We start from the raw sequence: 9538 nt of genomic DNA on the forward strand, positions 1-9538 counted from the left end.
GCGCGTACAGTTTACGCATGCATTACTTTTCTTGATTTTACTAAGTACAAAGTATTAATGCATACTTCGAGGTAATATGAACTGAGTATGACTAGTAGTAATATATAATGGTAGCTGTAGAAAAATAAAAAGGATAATGCATCCTTCAAAATAAGATGGATGTGCTAACGCTCGTGTTTTCCTCTTTAAAGGTAGGCTGGCATAAAAAAGAGGCCTGTCAAGCTGGTCACAATTTACGGCCACAATCGCTCCAATACAAAAACCTTTATAAAACATGTGTCATTTTTGACTAGAAAATTGTAGGGTTCAGTTTCTGTGGGCGATTAACATGGAAATAGACACTGGGGATCGAGAGCACAAAGTAGCTGCATAGGGGTATCCACAATGTTATTATATGTAGCGTGTTGCACTCGCACCTCTGCTTGATCGATATTGATGGAGAATGTCTAAAAGTAATATCGCGACGACCACACAGTGCTCTCCATATGATCTACTATCGTTAAAACACATGCGGATAGGCATATTGTCACTACCTATAATTTCACTATAGAGATCGATAGAGCAGCGCTCGCAGAAGTAGGTGGTAGCAAAAGATTTCTTCTTCGTGTCGGTACGCAAAAGCGCGCAAACCCTACACGATCGCTGACGACGTTTTTGCGTCCCGTTACAGAAATCCAGTAATCACTCTGTTCCGGCGCGTGGGTCAGGCGCAACGGAGTGCACTTGCGCTTCTAGCTTGTTGGGCGAGGGGCACCACGACGCCAGCAACGTCTGCTGCTTTGCGCTGAAGGAGTTGATTTTGGAGAGAACTGTAATATTCTCCGGTCTTCATCGCAACCGTTCCGGTGATTCTCGCAGCCTCTTTTTGGGATACGTAGACGCTGACTAGCGCAAGGCCGACAAGCCCCAAAAATACACTTTTGTTGTGTTTATTGAACTTGGTAGACGTTTGGAGTAAATAGTGTTGTAGGCGGAGTTGGTCGTGGACGTCAACTCCGCCCATCCAACGCTGGTAGTCCCTCAAGGCGGCAGGACAGGGTATAGTAATTGGATTAATTTGCTTAACGTTGCGGACTATCCTCGACTCTGCCATAGCGGCGCCGATGGTACTTGCTTGCGGTACCACCAGTGCAAAGCCACCATGCTTGGAATAGCGACCGTGCGAGAGAAGGTAAAGTTTCCGCTTTGTATAGTACGTGGTCGTGTTTGACGCTTCTACTTGACGCGTTTGTCGTACTTAAGCCAATTGGGCGTAATGGTGCCGATGACATACACATGTATGCCAAGTAGCTCGATATTTAGCCGGATCGAAGAGTAGAATCGGTCAACGACAGCTACGTGCCATGAATGCCTTGTAGTAGAGTCAAGCACGACCTTCAAGTTGCTTACAACTGCAGTAGCACCAGTCTTGTGGTCGACTGCGTCAAGCAGCGTCAGGATCTCTTCGTTCACCAGCGTACATATCGAGTATGATAACATACGACATTCGGTGCTAAATCATTTCACACAAACACCATAAGTTACGACATGCAAATTCAGTACATGTAGCAGTGTGTAGTCCTCGAGTCGCAGGTCATAATCATTCTTGATCCATACTGATGCGGTTTGTCGGACATGAACATCCGCGTCATGTTCCGCCTGGAGGTTGCCGGTAGCACCCCTTCGTCAAAGGAGAAAACAGAAGGAAGAGTCCAACCAGCGAGGAAGCGTTGCTGCAGCCTATTGAGAACAGGGCGGAGCTTCCACAACTTATCCCATGAGCGGTCGCTCTCGTAATCAACGAAGTGTAGATCCCTCAGGATGTATTGGCACCCGGTTTCCGGCTCATAAAGCGACAAAACCTCCCGGCAGGTATATCAGTATCTTGTGCCATTGTCCAAGGTACAGCAAAGCGTCGCTGTTGGGGACAAAACATCCGTGCAACTAGCAAACCGATCACGTGAGAAATCTCGTTATTTTTAATATACTCGGGCTTAGCCTTCAATCATCGGCGGATCTGCTTTAGAGTTTCGCACCAACGATCAGGCTGTCTTCCACGTATCCGTACTGCACGCCGAGGACTTGTTTCAATCCATACCTATTGGTCTCGGTGCTTACCATCTCTCAAAGGGCGTTTTGGTATGAAATAGAATAGCGTAAGAAAAGGTAAGCGGCATACCTCACGTGGGGCGGCGACCGGTCTGGCTTCATCAATAACTAGCTCTAGACATTCTTGCACGCCGATATCGAGCTAGGATGACAACGAAGCCCAGTCTGTAGCACATAATGTCGCCTTTTGTTGCTGTACATCTTGTCGAGTAAGTGCCGATCTGAAGTGCCTGAGCATAAGCTTCATCCATCTCGACAGCATCTTCATCTGAAAAGCCATCGTCTTGAGCATCACTACGACCTCGACCGAGCTCGTCTCTGGCGTCGTTATGGTCCTCGACGCTATCATCACTCGACCTCGTTCTGAAGTTTCGTACGCGTGCATGTTCTCCGTGTCAGGTATATAGTTGACATCTCTCTTCAGCTCACGACACGGACGTAGCACTTGGTCTGATGTAGGAACAGGTGGCAGGTCGAGTTATGTGTCACTCGCTAAGCCGGATGCCTCTGATAGCAATTGAAGACCTGCTGCAGCGTCGTACTGCTGCTCCATCTGACTTAGTGTCAAATAGGAGGAATTCGTGGCTGTTGCCTGCGACAGATCTACTTAAGAACCGCTTGACAGTCTGAACAGGTCATTCAGTGTGCGCTGTGATTACTGGGCATTAGTATCGTTTTGATACACCCTTACCGATCCATGTCATCCTACGCATGTATCACGTCGTCAGCAGTCTCCACATGATCTTTACGGACACTATCGGCAGCTGAAGCCAAGCGATCAGCGGTCTACACGACTTCTTGCGCGACTTCTACCTGAAAAGTCTCTTCAGAACACGCATTATCGATCAAAGGAGCACTTGGCGTCACGTTTTTCTAGTGGACGGTGCTTTCCATGTCCCCACTATCAACTTCTTTTAAACGCCCGGATTCGATGACTGCACTCTTTCCAAAGAGCACTGTCGATCCATCCGAGCTTCTGTACTTCCACTCCATCTCGATCTCTCTTGGTGTCGGGTGGTCCATTCCACTGCAGCAAGTTGTCGTTACAAATGGCTAAAATCGATGTCGTGTGTGACGGTGGCAGTGGTGGGGGTCTTCGTTGACCGTGGCGTCCCATTGGGATAAATTCTGTTATGTGGGTCTGCACTGCAGTGTAGACCAAATCGACTGGATTCTTTCCCTCTCTTTCCACAAGTACCTTTGCTCTGTACCGTTTCTGTTTTTATCTTACCTCTCGGACCTTATTGTTTTCATTTGACTAGATTAAAATACTGGGTTTCTGATGTAGAGCCAGTTTCTATTGCTAGTCGCTGAATATTTTATCTTACAACATTGTAAAATGAACATGTCGTAAGATACAACGTTGGAGGTCAAGGGGTTGAAGTGCAAAAAAACGCGAGCCTTTGCACGTCCTTGCTGTTTCGAAGCATGTTTTGCAACTTGTGTAAAAACCGTACCACATAATAACCCTTTCGTGACATAAGGGCGACAAGTGCGCCCTTAGAGTGTTTTTGCAAAAGAAGTGACCGGATTAGGTCGCCTGGTGTGCACTTTTGTAAAATTTTAACTCATTGTGCTCCGTCAATAAAAATACGACAAATGTGCGATTCGTAATTGTCTAGCATGGTTTAACTAAGATGTATTTTTCTATCATGATGTAGCGTCAATGCATCTTACAAGAGATGGTACCAAACTATTTAAGTGATTTCGCTTAAGGGCGCTTGGGGCGCCCTCTGGAAAATAAAGATATTGGGTGTGTATTTAGATAGGTGTATCACAAAAGGGATAAACATTATGGGCACTCGACGAGGTAGGCGTATGATTGTGTCCAGGAGTGTAGTCTGCCGCTCAGTGGGTTTCTTTCTGCAGACGCCACCAGCATGATTTCAAATAAAGTAATGCACATCAAATGATAGAGGTTTTGAGGAGTAACCAATCAAATCGAATGAGAGCAGAATCGTATTACATGTATAATTAATTGAAAGGGGTAGTGAGCGAAACTGATCACATAAACGAAACTTGCATTTTCCCTTACACGTATTTACAGTTAACACATTTGCGACTGCAACTTATCTTTAATTCTGGTAATTAAGGTTAAGATGGGGTCGCAGTAACTAAGGATAGGCCAGGCAAGGTTCGCAATGTAAAAAAAATGTAACGGTGCTAACACCCGAGTCCATTATTACTGCAAACAGTTTGTGTCGATTCGCAGTTGGGCGCAGCATCCATTAATAGTCTATGAACACAAATATTGTTGGTCTTAAAATCGTCAATCAGCGTCCGTCGTACATGCACAGTACTGGGGACATGTATACGGTACAAAAATACCAACTGGGCATTTCCAAATTTACCGTCATCAATTTTTTTAGATGTACGGGACAAAAAAAAATAGATAAGCAGATAGACGCATGCACCGAATCACAAACAGGTGAATCGTCACCGACGGTCATAAGACCAGTGCCTTTAGTTTTGAGCTTGTCTTTTCCAGCTGGAATTCGCGTCAATATTCAATACTTGTATTCAGCAATGCGCCTAGGCAGCACCTTCCTGGTTATTCTATCCAAACGCCGCGGCTTTTGGCAAGTCCAGACACCTAAGAATCGAGCTTTCCCGTGTGAAAGACGATTACGATGAGCGTGTGCAAGACTACAGCTCAAATCATGGTGTTGAGAGCATTAAAGCCGCAGAAGAAGAGCGCGTCGTCAACTTTTCTGGTTTCAGGGAGTGGCTCAAGGCGCCGTTTAAAAATTGGCCCCATAAAGGGCTTAGCACGAGAGGTGAGACGATTCCTGAGGGTGTAGCATTCGACTTCGCCCCGGAAACTATCCGGGCAATGCTTAAAAGCAAACGTGTTCGGGGCGAAATGTTTAAGAGGTGGGATAACCACAGGATGGAGGACATCAAGCTCAAGATAGGCCAAGTAGAAATGAGCAACGACGCTGTCGCAAAGATGCTTGTGAAGTACGTACAGAATCACCGAATTTACAAAAACCGGAACAATGTCCAGTAAAAAGCGTGCCAGACCCTTTGCTATTTTGCGGTTTGATGACCTTAGATAGCGTAGCTTTTTGTCCAGACTGGTGATGACATTGCAAATACAAGTGCGGGCTGAGCCCGTTTCAAGAATTTGGAATGACTTATAATGCCTTGTGTGATGGCTCAAGCCAGCCTTCCTTTAGTCCCAAGTTGGTGTCCCTAGTGGGGGTGGTGGTGAAATAAAATACAGATAGTAGCAGCTAGTTCTCTGGGTTTTATATGATCACGCTTCGTCTAAATCCTTGCATTTTAATGCCCCTACTAATTCGATATATAGAGTTCTATTAAAGCTAATATTTTACCTGCTATAATGCAATTTCGGATAGATTTGTTGTTTGATTAGCGTCGGTTGACTCATCCGCTAAAATATACATTAAAAAGTCTTCCAAATACGAAAGTCGCTATATTTTGGGTTCCGTAACACCGGGTTAAAAGGGTTAATCATTAATTAGGGGCGGGGGGGGGACAGCAGAAGCAGAATATAACGTTGTTTTGGATTTGCAACACACTTTCGTAGCACTCGAGCTGGGCACATTTCTTACAAATTTATTATTGAGTTTTGTTGACCTGATCGACAATCTGGTTGATTTTGAGACATGGACTAGCAGCTCGTTTCCTCTTAGCTCTTGACCAGAAAGCTTCACTTCGGACTTAGCCAAGGATGCATCGGCAGCAATGGAAACTCTGCTGCAAGGGCAACAAAGAAAAAATCCAAAAGTGTCGTCCGAGTAACGTGGATAAACTGATTATTCCAGCAAATTTATCCGAAATACAATTTATAGAGTTAATATGGCTCCGCAATGTCCATATCGGAGCAACGTTCGAGAAAACTCCGCATATACCCATTTGGATGGGATTAATTTCGACAGGTCAATTGTACTGGTAGCTGAAGCCTGCGACATTAGATTTGCTGCAATAAATCTACAGAAGAATGCACCCCAGCCTTTCATTACGGAATCAGCGCCCCGGAAAGCACATTCGCACTTAAAAACTTGGCTGTCGTACTGGAGAAGACGTTTCGCCAAATATGGCGCGAGTTGAGTCAACAAGGCTGGAAATACAAGAAACCAACCGGACTGAGTAGCGACAACCGCTATGTACCGAAGGAGGGTAACGTCAAAGGGACGAAGGCGTCGATTACTTTGAAGGTGAGTGTATCGTGACTAAGGCTACATGTGAGTGCTAACTGAGTTGTGATCAGGAAAAGCAAGTCAACTGCAGTATTGCCGGAGCCAAGGATGGCTCGATCTTCCTCCGCTGGTACCACCCACCCCATCAACCGAGGCGCAATCTCAACCTGACGACACCAGACAGCCCGCCGTTGGTGCTTTGAATGATCCATCTGAACCACTCGCTGTCGCAGGGACTACTGGTGGAACTTCGTTGGACACTTTGGCGTCGGCCGCATCCGGAAAGCCACCCACATCTGCAGAGAAAAAACCGGCACGGAAGCCAGCTGGTGATTACCCTGCGTCTGATAAACGCCAAGCCGCATCTGATTCGAGGCCCCCAGGCAAGAAGCAACGCTGTCCCGGTACGAAATGTGATACGTTGACACGTATACGACGAGCTGACTTTGTGGCTATTGCGGATATTGCAGACTTGGCTACCTCTGCTCTTACGGAAGCTATTGAGGTTGATCCTGATCAAGTTATTAGGGTGTTACCGCATCAAGAACAGATGATACGGAGCAGGTAACTACGGACAGCGCTGTTGAATTGATGATCCGTGCTTCAACATCGAGAACAATTATGACGATTTAGGATCGTACTGAACAATCTACTACGGATAATACTGAGCGAGCTCAAGATGGTCCGGAACCAGCTGTTACGGATATGACGGATGCTGTGGTGGAACCTGATAGATGCGTTGCTCGTTTAGTCGCTTTGGATGAATTTGACGCTGGAGACTTTCTCGACGCGCTCAAGCGCGAAAGTCCTCTAAGGACGGATGATCTGAACATTGGTGAGGGCGATTGGCAGCTTTCTCTTGACTCCGATCCGGAAGACGATGAAGAAGGCATCTTGCTGGATGAAGACAATGATGAGCAAGACGCTGGACTGGAAGCCGGTGTTTTGAGTGATGACGACTTTGAGATGCCTCCTTTGCTCTTACTGGAAGACGCTGACCACGACACCTCCGTTGAATTTGGCCTGACCCGTGATGACTTGGAGCGCTTGCGGTTGAACGAGTGCTTGCACTTACGCAGAAAACCCGCTGTCTATCTTCTACTTCTTCCTACCAAAAGAGCTCTGGAGAAAGATTGCAGCTGAAACCAACCAGTATCGTCAAGAAAGTATCGCAGCGGTTTCAGAAGCTATGCGAGTTCAAACATTGCACCGGCGACAAATCACGCCCTCGACGATGGTGCTGAGCGTGGACGAGTACAACGCAAACCTACTGAGGAAGCGCCCAGTCCAACCCCATGAACTCGTCCGATTCATCGGCCTTCTGATCGCCCGTACACCTAAAACACGGCGTGAGAGCCTCAGCAGACACTGGATTACGAAAGTTGAAGGTGCGTTGTCGCGAGGAACATTTGGACAATTCCTGAGTCGTGACAGATTTGAAGACATTGCTCGCTACTTGCACTTCAATGATAACGCTCAACAAGCTGACAGCGGTGACCGTGCGTTCCAGATCCGGCCTGTGTTACAGGCATTACAAAAGCCGTTCTGGCGGGGATATCGACTCGGCTCCCATATCTCGTTTGACGAGGGCATGGTACCTATGAAGCACCGACGCAAACCAATGCGGCAGTTTATGCCAATGAAGCCGAACAAGCGGGGAACGAAGTTCTACCTGACATGCTGTGCAAAGACAGCGTATTGTTCACGGTGCGCTTCCTTTTGTTACGGATCATTCGTAATATATTCCGGATGTTACGTACTTAATTCTGGGCAAAACTGATTATATTCTGTTTGGTTGGTTTAGACTGGAGATCTACTGCGGTAAAGCTAATGCTGACGAAGAAAACGTGGCACAGAGATCCGTGGTGTCGAATTTGAACAAAGTGCTGCGTGGACAGCCTTCACAGCAACTTATCTGTACAGACAATTTCTATACTTCAATACCACTGTCACACAAGCTGTTGAGTATGGGGCACTCGCATGTCGGTACAATCAGAAAGGACCGTAAGGGGTGGTGTACGAGCATCGAATTCAAACAGGAGCGACGGCCGAAGCGTATGCGTCGAGGCATATATCGTTTGGCAGTGTGGAAAACCTACCCAGAGATCGTTGCGCTTACGTGGATGGACAACAAACCCGTGCGTTTCCTCGCCACCGGTTGCTCCACTCAGCTCGCCCATATATCGCGCAGGGAGGTAGACGGCTCTGTTAGCACGGTACCCTGTCCGCAGCTAGTCCGTGACTACAGTACCACGAAGCTATGGGGGGGGCGTGGACATTCACAACCAGCTGCGGCTGCAGCGTTACTCCATACAGCGGTCAATCAGAATGCGCAAATACTACAAGACAATATTGCTTGGGCTAGTAGACATCGCAATGGTGAATGCGTTCATTGTACACAAACTGGTAATGAAGCAACGCAACAAGTCGGTGCCAACTCACGCAGCGTTCATGCGGCGCCTTCACGCCGATCTTCTCAGTCAAACCAAGGAGGACTTTACTGCTGGCGATGACTTAGAGGACTTGGTCACAGAGCCACTGCCTCAGCTAGCCCACACACTGGAGAAAACAAAAGAAATGAGCGGAGCGAAGCGGCGGCAGTGGCTCTGTAACGTTTGCTCGGTGCATGCAGGTGCTGGTACGCGTAGCTACGAATCTAGCTTCTACTGTGCGACGTGCTCACGCGACAAGAAGGGAAGTGTGACGCTCTGCAATAAGGTGCGTGGTTTGGACCGAGGAAACCACCTCACCTGCAGCCAGATCTGGCATCAGACGTGGAAGAACGGTACGGCGATCTCAGCAGCGCTGCAGCACAAGATTCGCTTTGTGAAAAAGCGCCGCGTAGAGGTTGATAGTGACGCTTGCGAGGAGTAAAAATTGAATGGGAATGGCTTTGTGCTGAATGGTGTGCATTCAATGGCTCGTTGTTGTCCAGGGAGAAACGGTTTTACAGGGAGATCTTAATCGACTGTTTTATTTGCCTGGTTTTACCCTGCACAGCAGCATAGATTATCCAATCAGTCACCTCAAATGTACCACGTGTCGAGGGAACAGGCTTGTAGCAGTATATATTGTACTGATTTCCAGGCATACGTTAATTCATATATTATCAATTCCGGAGAATCCGGAATATTCTTCGGGTTAGAGGGGTTAAACTATCGCTTTTACGTGATCTCCTGAATCTACATAATTTACGAGCTGAAGGCGTTTTACATAATTTAGCTCATACCTGCTCTTGAGTTTCATGACGAGATCACCTCCGGGCCACACGACGCTTATTATAA

This window comes from Phytophthora infestans, genomic scaffold (assembly GCF_000142945.1).
Source record: "Phytophthora infestans T30-4 supercont1.69 genomic scaffold, whole genome shotgun sequence".
In the NCBI taxonomy this organism is placed as follows: Eukaryota; Oomycota; class Peronosporomycetes; order Peronosporales; family Peronosporaceae; genus Phytophthora; species Phytophthora infestans.